Here is a 19,270-nt window from a genome sequence, read left to right as displayed (position 1 = left end):
GGCTATCGGCCATCATGCCGTATTTGTTCCCTTGATATGTGGTTGTCGGCCATCGTTTCGGTTTTTTCTTGTAGGTTTTGGAAACCTCCCCGTATAGGGGAGGTTCTGCCGAAATTTTCAACTTATAGTATTGTGTTTCTTCTTTTATAGAGAAGAGCACGTCAGAGGGGACTTGGCGACCCCGACCCTCTTCGTCGGTGTTGCGGGTCTGCCTACACAGCATCGCCTCATCACTGCCCCGACTCGCCACTGCCCTGCTAGCCTGACTCCACTGCCACCGTAGGTATAAATAAGCCCTCCTCTCGTATCATTGTCTTAGATCGCATAACCTAGTTAGGCGTCTCCCGTCTGAAAGAGATATGGTCGTAGGTATGCGGATCTTTGCATATCTACGACCGTATCTGTTTCGGATTGTCCACGTTTTTTGGACAGCCCACGGATACGTAGATGGGTTAGTTTCCATGGTCTACTCTGGTCCGAGACCGAGTTTCGGCAGCTCTTCCCTGTTATTCTCCGGATACACACTCTCCCTGGCAGGACATGTATCAGGAGAACAGCGGGGAGGTGCTGCCGAAATTCTGTCTCAGAGAGGAGCGGAGCCTAGAAACTGACCTCATCTATGCATCCGTGGGTGGGATTAGGACCTATCCTCACCTATTAGACATTAGGAACACCGCATAGATGCAATTGATGGTCACAATACTCTGTGATGTAAATGTTAAAGGATGGAGGACCGTCAGTGGATGTACATAGGCTGGAGAAGCGGCAATGACTATGACTATGAATGGGTGAAGGGGACAGATCATTTCTTGAAACATGCATTTGGCCCAGGAGCAGGAGGACATTCTCTAGTTTGGTGTCCCTGCAGCAAATATGACAACAGGAGAAAGGTAGACGAGAAGACCATGGGTAGACATCTTGTGTTCAATGGTTATACGCCTAGCTATCAGCAGTGGATCTACCATGGTGAAGCAGATCGTATAAGAGCGGAGGTGCTGAGAGCACGCCTTGAGGCTTTTGATGATGATGCCGGGGTAGCAGACATGCTAGATGACGCCCACCAAGCTCACTTCGCTGAACGACATGAGAAGGAGGAGATGGAGGAATCCGCAAAGGACTTCTACAAAATGTTGCACTCGGCACAAAAACCCCTTCATGAGCGTACAACGATTTCTCAGCTGGATGCGGTTGGATGCATAATGGGGTTGAAGGCCGAGTTAAACCTGAGTCGAGAAGGCTTTGATAAGATGTTGGCCATGTTTGGCACCATGCTACCGGAGAAGCACACTTTGTCGATGAACTTGTACGAGGCAGAGAAACTCCTTCGTATGCTTAAGATGCCGTATGACAAGATACATGTTTGTCTGAAGAGGTGCGTCCTATTTAGGAAAGAACATAAGGACGCAAATTACTATCCGAAGTGTAAATCCTCTAGGTACCTAGAGGTAGACTCTAGTGATAGTCAGAAAAAGCAGCTTCTGATCCCTGCGAGAGTGCTACGGCACCTTCCTTTCCTGCCGAGGATCCAACGGGTATTCATGATCGAGGAATCCACGAAACAGATGACATGGCAAATGGTACAATCCTGGGAAGATGGTACATCCATCTGATGCTGAAGCATGGACGTACTTCAATGACAAACATCGTGACAAAGCAACTGAGGCCCGTAATGTACGTGTCACGCTGGCAATAGATGGGTTCAATCCTTATGGAATGATGGCTTCCCCATACATATGCTGGCCCATTTTTGTTATCCCCCTCAATCTCCCCCCCCCCCCCCGGCATCTCCTTTCAATGGCATAATGTATTCTTGTCGTTGATAATTCCTAGACACCTAGGGAGTAATATGGGTGTGTTCATGGAGCCTATGATTGATGAATTGATCCACGCTTGGGAGAAGGGGGTATGGACATACGACCGAGCTACAAAGACAAGCTTCAAAATGCACGTTTGGTACCACAACTCCCTGCATGACTCCCTCTAGTTCTGCTTCCTCACAACCGCCTAGTGATTCGGCCTATGGCAAAGAGGTAAGTAACTATAGATGTTATCACAACTACTTATAAGATATGTTGGAAATCATAAGAGAAACTGATAAATTTTCTTAATCACTTGTGTAGGTCCTGGTTGGTTTTGTCAGGTACTCCAGCACGCACCCCCACGAGCATCCTTGGTGTTTTGTGCAGGAAATGGTACCCCAACATTGTGCAACTGTCCAAAGAGCCAGTGGTGCGGGAGCCAGCCTCCAACTAGGACAAGTACGCGCTGGTCATGGATGACACTTACCGCAACAAGCAGGAGCGGGTATTAGTTGAGTTTTGGGTAAGTTCTCCCGCACAACATTGCTTAATACATCTCATTCATTGGTTAAATGTTTTATTGAAATAATGAATGGATACATTGGTTTTGTATGCAGAAATTTTTCAAGGCCGAAGAAGGACTTGAGGCCCAGGCGGATCGGGCGGCTGCCGCAGCTTGTAGGAAGTACGTCATCGAGATGCACCACCATGGGTGCATCCAAGCCCACATAGACTACTACAGGTCGGTACTTAAGCAGTCCCTCCCTAAGCCTCAAGCAAGACTGATTACGCTGACCCAGGACCAGTACCTTGAGGTAGGCGAATAACATTCATAATGATTCGTTTTGATATTAAGTAGGTTCAATTTCATCTTCTTATATGCCAAATACTCGATGACTTGTATGTGATTCCTTGGTGGTGCCGATCATATCCCGAGTGCTGGGCCATGATCGTGGACAAGTGGTTATCACAGGACTTTGTTGGCATGCACGAGAGGCTGCGAGAATAGCGTCTGATGAGGCAAGGTCCAACTCACTATCAAGGCAGCCATAGCCTCCCCGGATACAAACAAGCATACGTAAGTGATTTCTTTCATTTATTTTGATGCTCAATTCTGCTTGATTTCTCACCATCTTCCCGTCTTTCTCGTAGGAGGTTGCGCACCCGGGCGAGGAGGTCTCGGAGTTCTCTACGTGGGCTATGTCCCACATGGGCAGGGCGTCGTCCTCTGTCTCCTTCGACCCGGCTGCCCCGCCCCAGGTGTACTCCGACCCGAACGTATACACTAAAGTCCAAGAGTACACGTCCTTGGTAAGGGAGATCTATAGGGAAGATTATAATGTGCACACTGAGCCCATTGATGCAGAGACAATCATGAGGCTCGGAGGAGGCAAGAAGCACAGGCGGCTGTGGATTGCAGACGGTGCCATCGACTCCACCACTGTTCCCTCCCTCGACGCTATCCGAGCACGGAGCACGAGCTCCAGCCAGCCCATACGCTCACAGCCTTCTCCAGCACTGCAGCAAGTCTAGGCACTCTAGGTAATTCCTATTTTACTCGTCGTACGTTGATATTTACACACCTAAATTAGATTTGCATTACTGATACATTGGAGTGAAATATTACAGGCCGAGCTGCAAGAAACAAAAAGGCAAAGTCAAGAGCAGAACGCGGAACTGGCCGCATAGCTGCAGGCCCAGCAGGTTGTGTTCGAGGCCGCGCAGAAGCAGATGGCGGAGATGATGGTGATCATGCAAAGTCTTGGGCAAGCATCGGGTGTACCTGTGCAGTTTTTAGCTCCTCCTCCTACTCCTGTAGCTACTCCTGTAAGTATGAAAGTTCACTTTTCGCTTGTGTTTTGCATGTATGTCGGCCTTCGTGCCGTTGTGGATGTCGGCGTTCGTGCCGTTGTGGATGTCAGTGTTCGTGCCGTTGTTTCTTGTAGGTTTTGGAAACCTCCCCATGCAGGGGAGGTGCTGTCAAAATTTTCAATTGAGTCTAATCTTTTTGTATTCCTAGATTACTAGATGCAATCTCTAAGTTCCAAAACTGTTTTCCCGGATTACTCACACATGCAATCTCTGCTCCTTTGTGCAGCCTCCATTCACGGGTTCCAATCAATTTGGTAGTGCGTCACCGGGTGATCCCGTCTTTCCTTCACCACCGTCTCATAGGCTACCTTGATCAGGACTAGTGCTAGGTGATGTGGTTGGACTTTATTGTAATATTTGTGGTTTATGGTTCTGACTTGTGCTTGGATTTCATGAACTTGACGTAATAAACATGTGAATGATGATGAACATGTGACTTGTCGTTGTAATATATTGTGATTTGTGGTTCACAATTATGGTTGTAATATATTGTGAGAAAATGGGTTCTGTGTGATATATATATATATATATATATATATATATATATATATATATATATATGTGTGATGGTTGATATATATATGTATATATATGAAATGCTTATGTCGATGGAATGCAAAAAACAAAAAACAAATTATATTTCTGCCGCTTTGCCGAGGGCAATGACCAAGGCCTTCGGCAAAGAAGGGTCCTTTGCCGAGGGCCATCCCATTGCCCTCGGCAAAGATTTTTTTTAAAAAAAAAATAAAATTTCTGCAACATTTCTTTGCCGAGGGCCATGGTTGGAGGCCCTCGGCAAAGATTTTTCAAAAAAAAAAGAATAATTCTTTGCCGAGGGCCGTCCCATTGCCCTCGGTAAAGATTTTTTGGAAAAATTCTGCATATTTCTTTACCGAGGGCCATGGTTGGAGGCCCTTGGCAAAGATTTTTCAAAAAAAAAGAATAATTCTTTGCCGAGGGCCCCCGGAGACATCCCTCGGCAAAGACTCCGTCCCAGCCGCCGGCGTCGTGACGACTACTTTTCTTTGCCGAGTGCCGCTCCAGCCCTCGGCAAAGGCTTTGCCGAGTGCCCGATAAAGGGCCCTCGGCAAAGACCCTCTTCGCCGACTCAAAATTCCCCGAGAGCTCTTTGTCGAGGGCCGCCCTCGGCAAAGCCTTTGCCGAGGGTTAATGGGCCTTTGCCGAGGGCCTCAGGCCCTCAGCAAAAAGGCCATCTCCAGTAGTGCTACTTTGCCACCAACGACGGGTGAGATGGCCACCAATGTTCTTTACCTGCAAAACAACTTAACGGCAGCACCATGAGTACATTGCGTACTCGTAGGACTTAATTCCAACATATATATATTGGTGGATGCAAGGATATTATCAAAAATTTGTACATTTGCAGAAAAGCAATGGCGTTTCTTAAGATGACATGCTCATGATTCATTATTAAATTAATTAGCAATTATAAGTTCATGACAAGTAGCAATGAGTAACATAATTAAAGTGATCAATATTTATAAATCATATCATCATCAAGTTCCATTAACAACACTACCATGGGTCTAGAAAGTAAGAACAACCGGTTCCATCCCAAAGGACTTCACTTGAAGCTTTCAAATAAACTCTGCAGAGGTGCACAAATTGTACCCACACAGAGAACGGGACGAACCACCATACTCTTTCCCGAGTAAGGGTTGCCTCACATCTCCAACCTTTCATTTAGTGTGGCCGAGGGTGCTCACAAATGGTTCGGAAGAATACCAAGGTGATGAATCCAAATCATGCCCCCTTGCGTACCTAAAGGACACCAATGTAACGTTGTCGCATCTACACCGTGTCGCCCCCGATGCCCATGTTGCAAGTAAACCGGTCACCACTAAGCTACTTGGCTTACCAACCCCATCCCCAGCATGTGGTTTGTACGGGTGGTTACTCAGAGTCACTATCCCAATGAACGGTCCTTAACTGCTCCACGAGCTATGTCACTTGAGATCCCACACCCACAGACCCCTCACTTGAGCAAGAATTACCAAATTGATCATCAAGTTCATATATCAAGATTAGGTTGAGTCCTTAGTCAATGTTAGGGAAGTAGACAAGTTGTAACCCTCGTTCATTTTAGTAATTACTTAACCTGGTGTAGCATCCTACACGCGCAAGCATGAGTTCCCTTCTCATACTTGACTTCTACCATTACTAAGGAAGTAAGCAATTAAACATTCCCAAGCCCATTAATTAAGTGAAGGCTCTAATTAATTAGTGAGTAGTTCTAACTTAGTGAAACATCATTAAGTTGGTTAACCAATCTACATAAAATACATAACTCATAATGAAACACAATAAGTATTCAAAATAGGGTTCATAGTAGTGGGGTGCCTACCTGTTGGATGAGCAAGGTTCCCCTAGCTTGGAACATCACTTGTCGTCTCTCCGATACCACGTACCTATATGTATGCACATGAATGAGATACTTATGATGATGCATGCGAGACATCACATGAAATAGAGAACATAGGAGAGATAGCATAGCATGAGAGATGTTGGTGTGTGGTTCAAGTCTCATGTGGATGCAAGGTGCAATAAATAAATATGATGCTTGATGAGTACAATGGATAAAGTAAATGTCATGAGATGTCATGCAATGATATTACTTGACTAGCAATTGATGACATGTTTTAAGTGTTGGAGTGTAACACTATTGGGCTGTCAGTCTGAGTCATCGGATAATCCGGTGTAACGGTCGGACAGTCCGCTAACTTAGGGACTTAGTGAAATCTGTGGTGGTCTAACTTCACGGACTCTTCGTCAAGGGTGACAGACTCTCCGGTACCAAGTTTGTGCTCTCGGGAAACCTTACTGTTCTCTGTTATAATTCATTGGACACTCCACCAAACTTGTCGGACTCTCCGGTGAATTATAATGTGTCTTGTTTAAGCGTAGACAGAAAACATCGGTAGTTGACGGACCCTCCGCCAGATCACTCACAGTGACCAAATCTATCAACTTGAAATTCAAATCTTAAACTAGTGTTTGCATGTGCATGACAACATGTCATCATGTCCCTAAAGTGCTTAGGAATCAAATTAACCAACGGTTTGTGTTCATTGTGCAAAAAAGGTAACATATCTCTAGTATTGAACTAATATGTGAGAGACAAAAGATATGTTTGGGTGCATAAATGCAATGAGATGATGCACATAACATGTTTCATAATTAACACATGCTTAAAGAAAGCTAACACAACAAGTTTCATGGTTTTTGAACACCTAGACAATAAGTTGTCTATTTATTAAATAAAAAATGCATTATTTTAGTCAAAATTCAAATATTCATTTTGGTATCAAATTCATGTCAAGATGATAGAGAATATTCTAAGGAACACAACAAACCTTGTTTCACAATTTTTGGATTTAAAATGAATTTTCTATGAATTTTACAAGTTTGGGATGTGTTGTCTCTATAATTTATCGGACACTCCGCCAAAACGACAGAACCTTCCGATAAACCAAGTGTCGGGTTCATAAACACGGGGTCCCTAATAGGCCCACTTCCTAGCAAAAGCTCAGCCTAGCAGATGACATTACAAACGACGTGCAACTCCTGGGCCGGCCCACATACCTAACGACAGGCCGAAAGAGCGATCCAGTCTCCAACCGGAAGGCCTGGCCAAGGAGGGGACGACGCTCGCTTCTGACTCTGATCCGCTTCTCCGACCGGAAGGCCTAGCCAAGGAGGGGATGATGCTCGCTTTCGACTCTGACCCGCTTCTCCGACCGGAAGGCCTGGCCAAGGAGGGGACGACGCTCGCTTCCGACTCCGAACCGCTTCTCCGACCGGAAATACACCGAACCTCTGCTTACGGCTCTTCTCCGACTAGCGCGGTCGAAGCCAACTGGGAACGACCGGCCGAGGACACCCGCTCGGTGAGGACCTAAGAAATCAGGCGGAGAAGATAAGGTAGGACGCTCAAGTCAACCGCAATACCGAGGACCGTACCCTGCCCATACATTGCACACCTGCAGGACAGTACTGTCAGGCCATGTCAGAAGAGTACTTTGTAGCCTTCCAGATATGTCAGAACACAAACAGTGTTGTAGGCGCTGACATTTGTCCTACAGTATGGTAGGCGCCGACATTTGCCATACCAGAAGAACACGATGGAGCCTGCCACATGCATCTGGGTGTCAAGAGTATTGTGGGCGCCGACAAACTATCTTGTACCCGATGGCGTGGGCAACAAGACTAGGAAACACACACTCTCTCTCTCTCCTAACTTGTAAAGTCATCCCCTTCACCTATAAAAGGGGGATGCGCTCCCTCCTAAAAGGGAGGCGGACGATTGACGGTTCATTCCGACTCTCTCTCTGCTAGCTTTAGACGTTCTGAGCACTCGAATAGCTTCACAGCTATAGAACTCTAAAGCTACACAGAGCATACGTTCCAATACTTAGCGAACGTAGGAGCTCCCGTCACTCTTGGCCCTTTGGTCTAGAGTCCGACCGGACCTCTAACACTCCCCATCTTATTCCCACTCGTTTGTAACCCCACAACAAACTTCAAGCACCTGGGCTCAGGAATAAAGTCACCGACCGACTCAAACTGGACGTAGAGCACATTGTCTGAACTAGTATAAATCCTGTGTCATTGAATGCTAGGCCACATCCGATCACAACGTACGGCAAAATGACAAATATTTACTTATTGGTCACTTTTCGCACCGACACATAGGCTGCTCTCGGATTCGACTATAAATCAGTGGACTCTCCGCCAAAAATGATGGACTCTCCATCAAACCACGAACAACAACAGTGCAAAAATGTCGAGATCGATTCCTGGGGCTCCTGGACTCTGAATCGAGTGCGGTTTGTTTATATGGCTTCCTAGTGATGTGAGGAAGCTTCACCAAGTGTTGGTTGTGCTGTGGGGAGCCCACCCCTATCAATGGTGAGAATCACCATTGGAGGCCATGGAGCTCAATGGGGGAGCTTGCTAGGGTTAGGGGACGTGAGGGAGATGACTTGAGACATGCTCACCATGGTCTTGGGAACCTCCACCTGTAGCAGCTCGCGCCGAGGAAGCTCGAGGTGGGAGATCGGCTTGAGGGGCTCCTCCATGCTTGAGGGAGAAGAAGACCTTGGGGAGCTGCTCGTTGCCAGTGTGCTGCTCCGGTGAAGCTCCGGCGTGGAGCTGCTCCTCCTTACTCCTCCTCCTCCCTTCTCCTCCTTCCTTCTCCTCTCTTCTCTCCTTCCTCTTCTCTCTTTCTCTCCTCCTCACTTCTCTGTTTCCTGGTGTTTGGGCGTGGGGGAGAATTAAGGGAGAGAGAGAGAGTGAGGGCTGGTGGAGAGAGGGGTGGAGGGCTGCTGGTGGTGTTGGTGTGTGTGGGTGAGTGGATGACGTGTGGGGCCGGGAGCTGTGGTGTGGACAGCACAACACATGCATGGGACAGGTGTCGGTACAACTTTTTGGACAGTCCGCTAGAGCGACGGACGGTCCACCAGACTGGCTGGCTATGCCACGGTTTGGACGGACAGTCCACCAGTGGCGACGGACACTCCGTCAGTGCATGGGTTGGCTAAAATTATTCTTAAGTCTGTGAAATGTCCTGACGGACGATCCGTCAAAACAGGCAGTGTTCGGTTTTGGTTAGTCTAAACACAAGTCAAATTCTAATTTGATCTAAAATGCACATGACGCTCAGCAAGTTTAGAAGCATCAAGCAAGATTTTTTACTATTGAAAGTTTTAGGTGCACTTTTATGCTCAAGGTGCTTATGAAAAATTGTAATGGTTTTTGGGTCATTATATATAGTGTGTATTTGAGGCCCAATAAGAAGCAACCCATGTAATTGCTGCTGCTTCCCTTCATCGGTTCTGGCTTCCATCGTTTCTCGCCTATTCGATTGTTCGTCTTCTCTTCTGCTTCACCAGTTTGCGGACTTCGGCACTTCGCCACGCTGGTACTGTCGGAGTGAGAGGCCGGACGTGAGATGCCGTGCCGTGCCACCGCGGCCGTGACGGTGCCGCCACCTCTGTCCCAAATTGACACCGCCGGGCGCCGGCTGTCGACCTACAGTCCAAATTGCCTCGTGTAGGTGTCGGTCAGAAGCAGCAGGTAATCCGTAATCCATAATCATGCAGTCAATGGTATTCTTTTATCTAGAAAATAACAGTCACTAGTATTTTTTATCAAATTGCCTATAATAGATACATAATTTTTCTTTTGGTTAAGATTTGTGAAACATATATGTGACTACAACTTGGTATGGTTTACTAGTTTAGTCTTATACATGGCCCCCTATACTCAAATCTTGGCTCCGCCCCTGCATCAAAGGCCAAATCAGTCGTCTTGTTCCTTCGAACGTCCACTGTCTGTCGGAGTTTGAAGATCACACTACGAAAACAGTAAAGAAAAGGGACACCTGCAAACACCCTTGCCGAAAAAGGCTTTGAAGACCAAAAAAAAGCCACTCGTCGCTGGCAACGAGATCTAATATCCATTGAAAGAACATCGGCCGCAGAAAACCTCCAAAGGACGCAGGGTTACAATCTTTACCATTACAACAGCGTGTTCAAGATCGAAACCTTGCTGTCAAATGTACATATCAAAAGGCGAGATAATAGCGCCCTGACGTTCGGACAGAAGTGCACGTTTGGACTCCAGACACCCAGCCACGCCCAGCGCGTGCTCACCCGTGCGGCCCACACGACGCACTCGCCCCTACACACTCATGGACGTGTGGCTGCCGTACAGCCAACGAAGCACCTCCCTCAGCTGTCAGTTGGACCCGCCAACGGCCAAAATGGATCGATGGCAACGCTCCAGCGCCCCTGCCTCTGTGACGGCACCATGCCGGGTGGCTGTCTCCCACGCGTTCCCTCTGGTTCCGCCCACTCGTGGATGCGCATGCAGGCTCGCCCTGCTGCTCGATCGCCACGCCCTGCTGCTCGCCATGCCTTGCTCGCCCTGTTGTTGCCCACACGCACCATGCAACACGTCCGCGCCTACTCGTCCGCCCCGTGGGGCCGCCTGCGCCTCACGCCTGCTCATGAAACACTTGCAACATGCAGGACTTGCTGCAGCATACGTCTAAAATAGATGAAACATTTAGAATAATATATGTGTAGCCACTGCAACATACGTCCGAATTAGCTGAAACATTTAAAACATACACTTGCAACATGGTTCTGAAAACAGCTGAAACATTTGGAACATACACTTGCAATATACATGTATAGCTATTACAATATGTGCAACATTCCGATCTACTTTTGCAACATCCAGATGAAACACATGCAATCTCCAGATGAAACATCTGAAACACACTTGAAACATACGCTTGCAACATGTGCTTTCAGTGTAATGTCACCTTGCTGCTTGAACAAATGGAGGCTTGTCGTCGTGGAGCTCGACGCCGGCATAGAGGTCGACGGTGGCAGCGCATGCAGCTCGCCGGTGCGCCAGCGGAGTGGCAAGCACTACGCGACCATGGGTGAGCACCTACTCAGCGGCCTAGGCGAGCACCTACACGAGGCAGCAGCACCCCTGGGCGAGCACGTGCTCGGTGGCCTAGGGAGCACCTGTGGGAGGCCGTGAATACCCCTGGCGAGCAGGAGGGCAAGGGTGTGCGTGTGGACGTCCACGCGGGTAGGGCGAGCACGCACTGTGTAGGGCTGAGCACCGCACCTGTACACGCTGGCACGAGTGGGGCTGCCCGGTGGCAGGTCAATGTGGGGCCCGCACGACTGCATGGCAGGGGTGTGCATGCGCGCGGTTCCCATGCCTTTCTTTCATGTGGGCCATAGGGTGGTCTGGTCGCCGTTGGTGGGGAGGCACTCACGCGTACGAACGTTGACCCGTGTAGGCCCGTGGGAAGCGGCACCGAGTGGGAAGCCATGTCCGTTCGTCTGGACACCTTAACGAGAGCATTATCGTATCAAAAGAAGAGGTTAAGATCGCCACATCAAAAGCCAACCAACTACTTCCTCTGATAAGCACAACAAAAGCTAAGGTCTGATGAAGAACATCAGACCAAACTTCCACTGGCCATGCCAGATTGTGAACATAAAAAAGAAGTAGGGAGAAGAAAAAAGAGGAAAGAAGAAAGGAAAAGAAAAAAGAGGAGCCTCAATGGGCCTCCGTATGGGCCTTAATACTTTTTTACATAGTAGAGTATCATGGTCCTGCTGACGTGTCCAAGGCTCATTGTCCTAGTCTGTTCCTATCAAAACAAATTGACCTAGTCTGCTCGCTCTCTGGCGCCGTCATCGTCGCAACCGCCGCCTGCTCCGGGTGTCTTTTGAAGGTTCGGTCGCTGAAACCAAACCCTGCTTCCTTTCCAGCAGCTTCCTATTTTGAATCTCGCCTTCCTTTTCTCGTCATCAGTGTCTATAGGGCATGCGCTCCCCGCTGCCTTCGCGCCATCCTCCTCGTCTCGCCTCGCCAGTCGTCACCCACATGTCGACGCCGACGACAGTTTCGACGTGCACTACTTCAAAATGTTGTTTGAAGTTGCCATTTTTTGAAATTCAAATTTTGAATTGATAGAACAAAGTCACATGAAAAGATGACAAAAATAATAGCTATAAGAACATAATAAATTGATAGAGCATGATTTTAGAAACATTTAGGAAAAAGAATCACCACATTTGGAGTTAGCATGAGTGAGAAAGACTAGTTACAAAATTTCGCTGCGGATTAAAAGAAGAAAACTTTTGTTCATGTTCTTGAATTTCTAGTATTTGAACAATTATTTTTGTACTGAAACCCAGCAACCCATATTTCGTGGCGGTGGAATTTGACTCTCATGAAAATGATTAATCTCATGAAAGTAGACAATTTCGTGGCGGGATACTCATTTTCATGGGGGTATTTAAATACACTCACGAAAACAACTGATTTTCATGATGGTGTCCGGAGCACTCTCGTGAAAATAAGTTTTCGTGACGGGATTTACATCACCCTCGTGAAAACCATTATTTTCATGAGAGTGTGTTTTCCACTCTCACGAAAAACTGTCCCCCTCACGAAATCTCCTGGCAGTGAAAGCATGTCTTTGAGATCTTTGATTACAGCCAGCACAAGGGGATGGGTCAAAAGATGCTCATCAGGTCCGGCACCTTCACCGTTGGCGGCCACGACTGGTCAATCCTCTTCTACCCCGACGGCTTCAGCTCGGCAAGCAGTGATTGCATCTCGGTCTATGTCGAGCTTCTGGGAAAGGAAGCCATGGTATGGGCGTCCTGCGACCTGAGGCTGGTCGACCATACCACTGGGTTGTCGTCTTATGTGCACAAGACAGAGCTCAGGAAGTTCAATTCTGCTGATATTAGCAGGTTTGCTCCACAGACTGGCATGTTTATGAATCGGAGCAAGTTCGAGTCATCGGCTTACCTTCAGAATGATCGTCTCACCATCAAATGCATTATCACTGTAAGAAAAGCACCACGAGTATCTACAACCAAACTCCTGAACAAAATTGAGGTGCCGCCATCCAACATCACGGTGCAACTTGGCAAGCTGTTAGATGCAGAGGAAGGTACAGATGTGACTTTCATTGTTGGCGGAGAGACTTTCGCAGCACACAAGATTCTGCTCGCAATGAGGTCACCAGTTTTCAAGGCTCAGCTTTATGGGCCGATGAGTGAGGCCAAGGCACAACATGTAACAATCCAAGACATGCAACCTGCTGTATTTAGGACCCTGTTGCATTTTATCTATAATGATTCCTTGCCAGTGGACTATCATGGTGGAGGTGGAGGCACTAATAACTGTGAAATGATCTGGCATTTACTCGAGGCTGCTGATAGATATGCTGTGGACAGGCTGAGTTTAGTATGTCAAAGCATTCTTTGCAAACAACCTTGACGTGGAAAATGTGTCAACTACGTTGGTTTTAGCCTATCAGCATGACTGCAACTGGCTTAAGGATGTTTGCCTTGAATTTATCACCAATAGAAGTGTCATGGATGCAGTGGTGGCGACCCAAAGTTATAAGAATCTCAAGATAGCCTTCCCTTCTATGCTGTTGGAAGTACTTGAGAAGAAAATGAAGTCCTGCAAAACATAAGCACCGAAGCTGTCCACTAGAGTGAGTTGTTGAATTATATAAATAGGATACCATATTTTGCTAGAGCAGATCATATATTGCTGACAAACACAAGTTGAGGAATCTTAGATTGGATAGGTTAGTTCTTATTTATGATAGAAGACTCTCATTGTGTTACAAAATCAGTGCATCCCTTGCTTGATCTACTACTGTTTCTTTTATAATTCAGAACAATTTGCTGGTTTAATTATTTTTAACTCCGAATGTGTGAATATTTTTAGTGTACATATTATTCTTGCTATAGAACATTCATTGTTTACAAATTCTTTCTTTTTTTTACTTTTTGTAGCAAAACTTGCATTAGTGGAAACGCATGCAGACAGGCCATTTTTACATGTAATGTTCTGGACTCATCCATTGCAAATTATTGTTAAAAATAATAGTAGCATATTGTTGTGGGCTAGCATTATAAACAGGAATCTGACTAACCCTGTCACCATGTTATTTTTTTTCATCCATAGTATTTAATTTTAACCATTTATGTTTGCCAATAAACTCATTCCTCCACAGGAGTTGCATAATTTTAGAACGCTCATGTGCTTTGGACATATACTTGCACAATAATTAGGATTTTTAGATTAATGTTTTAAATTAACAAAACAAAATTCTAATTAAACCAAAGGAAATTATGATTTTTCTAATGCACTGGAGTCCAACAATAACTATGATTTTGTAGATTAATATTTTAAATTAATGAAACAAACTTCTAATTAAACCAAGGGAAATTGTGATTTTTCTAGTGCACTGGACTCCATGCATCCACCAAGAGCTGTGATTTTTGGTTGGCATCGAACAGTAGCTAATTCGATCCTACACAATAACAGTTTGGGATCTGATCTTTTTATTGAATTCAGTATTCAGTTAAAACTAAACTAGTCCTGACTGCGATTTTGTTTTTTGTTGACCTGACTTTAGATCAATTTTTGGAAAGTCACTAGTGAATTTCTTTTGCTGTGGACTTTTGTTAGTCTATAGTTAATGATGTTTCAGTTGGGAGTAACATTAACAAGCATTTTTCACTCAAAAAGCATTGACAGCCATTGAACACTGGCAACTAATTGGTCTAAATAAAAGTATTGGCAAGAAAAATATTGTCACTCTATATATTTAGGTTTTTACAAGTATGGTGGAGATATATGTTTGAATCTCTATGCTTGTAGCTTTAGACTTGACATGATTCCATGTTTAATTTCATTTGCACTGTATCTATCTTCAGCACTGTCTGCTAAGACAATCCTCACCGTTTATATGTTTTAATCACCTGTAGTTTATTCATATCTTTTTTGTTTTTCATAAAAGTGATTGTTGCATTGCCTTTTAACAGAACAGATTGTTGCATTTGCATAACAATTCCTAGACTGGAATTTTTAATGTTTCCATTAGTGTAGATCATAGTAATTTGTTAAAACCGTACAGACATGTTCTTGTTTACAAGGGAATGTTAATATTCATAATTCCTCCTTACATTCTTAGCATATGTAATATGCGCCGTGCCTGAATACGGCTTCTGTTTTGATGCAGTTATCATTTGTAATGGTTAATCAAGGAGAGGGCACTTAGTTGCTAGTTTCGTTAATTGTTGCAATGTTTCACTAGATAGGTTCCGATGGACAAGCAATATACCTAGTCTGCTTCTTGTCTTTGAAACAAAAGCAGAGGAAAGTTAGGAAGCCATATTTACTTGTCTGTATCTAATACTTTTGGCACTTGGCAACTTCATCAACGAGGCTAATCAGCTGCTGCTTCATTCCAGAAGTAGATTACAGTGCATGTAGTCATGCTAAGTGAGCTGTAGTTCCACTGTACTGAGATGTATCTCTTGATGATATATATCAACTACCTTACAGAAAATAAACACATGGAGCCCATTCCGAATATCCTGTTACTTCTGTCTGCAGTTAATTTACTACTACCTGCCATTCCTTAATAATAAATTAATCGAATGAATTTAATGTTATGTTATGCAGAACAAGAAATCATGAATCGGACTGCTCAGTGTATCAATTATTGTTGTTACTATAATAATTGTTACACTCAGTAGCTGCGTTTCTCATTGTGTCATATATTTTATATAAGGGATGTTGTCTGTAATCTAGTGATAATTGTTACACTATATATTGCTACCGAATTCCTAGTAATGGTCATGAACTACAATAGTTACATTACTGAGAGCATCTCTTGCGTGAACATTAAATTTTGTTTGGTTGTCTATGACAAATACCGAATAGACTGGAGTAGAAATGGCAGTCAGTCATTTAGTTAACAAGATACCCCTATTTTGGCAGCTTTCTGAATGTAGAAGACCATGTCTATTATTCAAGGCACATGAACTAAGCAGTATGTTTGTCAACGGGCTGCTTAACTCCTATAGCTAAGTGCATGACACGGTCTTGCAAAGCCACATTAGATTGGTGAATATGGCTGCTTGTTCTTTGTGATTTTCAGATTCTCCAAAGTTTGCATCAGCTTATTTTACTTTTGAGTGATTATATTACTTGTGTTCTACAAATATGGAAGTATTTGAAATTTTATTCTGAACATTGTTTGTCCTTTTGAGTACATTTTTTCTTATTTCAGTCAATATATCTCACTTTCGAAGAATTTTATTCAGGACATTGTTTGCCTTCTATCGTCCAAATAGCGTAGATGATTTGGGGGCTACAATTGCCGTTTCTGTCTGCAGTGATTCTGACCTTCATGATTCATCATTCTATATACAATTATTTCCCACGTTGTCATAATACTTTTAGCATGGATACATAGAAGCATGAAAAGGGAATATTCACATGAGCTTCTACTTAAATTTGGTTTCTTACAGCAAGTGTCAAGTAGAGCAATGGTGTTTTGACCTTGCCCTTGCATTATATTGTGCACCTCTTCTGTCATTACTTGTGAGAACATTGCAAGTTTTAACTGCTTCGAATATTGTTACCTGATCGATGGAGCTCATTCAGACTACCTCTAATCAGCTACATGTCGGCAGCATATTTGTCTGTCAAGTACCATGGATCGAGCAGTTTGTGCAAAAGACGAAATTCTAGACTGAAAGAGTAGGTCCATGCATCCTCTCCTAGCATGGCCAACATTTCCAGAAACCTTAGCATATAAGCTAGGTATAAGAGCTGAATCAACGGTCTGCAATTTTAAAATAGTGAGATGTAGCAGAAAATCTCATCTGAGAAAATGTCTAGTCTTTCAAAACCATTTGTAGTATTCTCTCTGTCACACATAAGTTATGTTTTGAAATTGTCGATGATTCCAAACTTTGGCTGCTACTTTTTGTTCCAACTAATCTATCTAAAATATAAAAATATGGATATTTTTATAAACTATTTTTCTGAGCAAATATACTTGAATCACTTCTGAACATTCAAAATCAAGAGACAAAAATATACTTTATTATAGTAAAAACCTCAAAGTTTGGAACACGGATGGACAACCTTAAAATGTTATTTATTTGTGACCAGAAAGACGATGCAAATGTTGTTGAAGATAAGAGTCTTGTTGTGTCCCAAGTTGTTCTCCAAACCAATCACATTCTAAATTTCATTTCATCAAATGATGTGATGAATAACACCAATTAAACATCAAAGATAAATGTTATAACTTTAAGAAAATCATATTGCTTGGAGAATTGTTCTTATCGTTAATGATGTACTGGGTGGAGTTGATTAGCTTTAATTTGTAGTGGTACTTAGGACAAACTAGAATGATTTCTATAGCAATTCATAAGGTGCCAACTATGTAAAAATAATCATCTGGTATTGTAATTCAGGAACAGAGAAAAGGAAATAGTTTCTTACAAAAAAATATTTGTCTACATGAGAACCAAGATAGAAAGAAATGTGACTAATAGAAGAGAGTTGCTTTATTTTGGGATGGAAGGAGTAGTATAATGTACCAGTAATGACATTTTGTTCGCCCATCTATAAAATAAACTAATATAATGTATCAGTAAGAATCATTCGACTATTCTGTATTTGTTTTAGGGAGAAGTTCATTTTTGCCATCTAACCATTGTTAGGTTTGTTTTTGGTGGTCTTGCAATTTTAAAACCAGGAACCTGTGACCATTGTATTATCAATACTGGAAAATTTTGGCCATCGAACTAATTACAAAAGTGATTTGGTATTTTTTAAGATTATATAAAACCTAGTTTATTTTCTAAAAATACATAACTAATAAGTCATTTCAAAACAAAAAATACAAAGCTAATGTCAAAATTTTTCTAAGAATATAGTTTATGTATCGGTACTCTATTTGGAGTTACTTATATTTTATTTAATTTGTTCATATTCTTAGTGTTTTATTGCTCGTAATCAAGTTACTTAGATAAATCATCCTTTTACACAGTATTATACCGGTATTGACCAAGCGAATCCATTGTAGACTATGAGGCAGTTTGGTAGAGCTCTCCTTTCTGATTCTTGAGTTTCACTTATTATTCTCTAATGGTGTGTTTGGTTGGTGGAATGAAGTGATCCATCATTTCACTCTCTAGTTTTTGTTTGGTTTATGAAATAGAATGCGTTGACCCTTCACCGCCAATTCCTCACACAAGCTAATAATTAATACTAGTATAAGGAATAGGGTCATTCCACTAAATTTGAGGAATGAAGTCATAATGCATCACCCTATCTAGAATGAGTTGGTTCTCCAAACCAAACACTCCATAAACGGAGTGATTCTGGTGAAGAAGCAAGTTAGAAGTAATTCTGGAGTGATTCTAGAGTGGTGATTGATCGAGGATCAGTGGGGAACTAGGCTTTTGTTTGCTCCTAGCTTGTAGTATAAATGGGAAAGTGATCCTATCACCCCCCCCCCCCCCCCCCCCCCACACACACACAGACACAAGAATCCAGTTGCACTTTAACTATTTAGTAGGCTCCATAGAGCATATAACATCTGCACCTACTATATATAGCAATGCTACCCATCTAAAAATAGTTTGATCAATTTAACTACAACATATTTTGTACTCTAATTTGAGGATTGATTCTCTTGGTTGATCTCTCAGTTTAATATAGCATAAAATGTTAATTTAAATAAATAACAGGCATGACTACGAGCAATAAAACAAATAATAACTTCAAATAGATGACGATAGAAAGGTTATACTTTTAGAAAACAATTATTTTTTGAGTTAAAAAGAATTAGTGTGCCAAACCACCTTTGAAATAGCTAGATACCAAATTTGGCCCATATTGATAGTGTGGTGGTTAGGAATAAACCAAACTCTGGACAATTCCTGTTTTTGTTTTTTTTAGCAAAATTCCTGTTTTTGGTGGACAGAGAAGATGGGAGAGAAAGTTGTTTGTGGTGTTGGCTCCAAAAGTGGGTCAGCAATAATGCACTATGTAAAAAAAGCACATCACAGACGCGCGTTCAGGCACATCACAGACGCGTCTCGGCGCGTCTGCCATAACACGTCTGTAATAAGGCTTATTACTGTAGCACCCGATTTTAAGAACAAAATCAGATACACACCATATGTGAGCCCAGGAAATCA

General features: G+C 43.5%; 1 pseudogene; it reads left to right on the top strand.

Moving 5' to 3' along the window:
* Nucleotides 1-12,110: 12,110 nt before the first annotated feature.
* LOC136499681 (BTB/POZ and MATH domain-containing protein 1-like) lies at nt 12,111-13,722 on the top strand (annotated as a pseudogene).
* Nucleotides 13,723-19,270: the final 5,548 nt, after the last annotated feature.

Source organism: Miscanthus floridulus, chromosome 13, assembly GCF_019320115.1.
Source record: "Miscanthus floridulus cultivar M001 chromosome 13, ASM1932011v1, whole genome shotgun sequence".
NCBI lineage: Eukaryota > Viridiplantae > Streptophyta > Magnoliopsida > Poales > Poaceae > Miscanthus > Miscanthus floridulus.
Note: the sequence above shows the minus strand (reverse complement) of the source record. Positions and strands in the feature narration are given on the sequence as shown.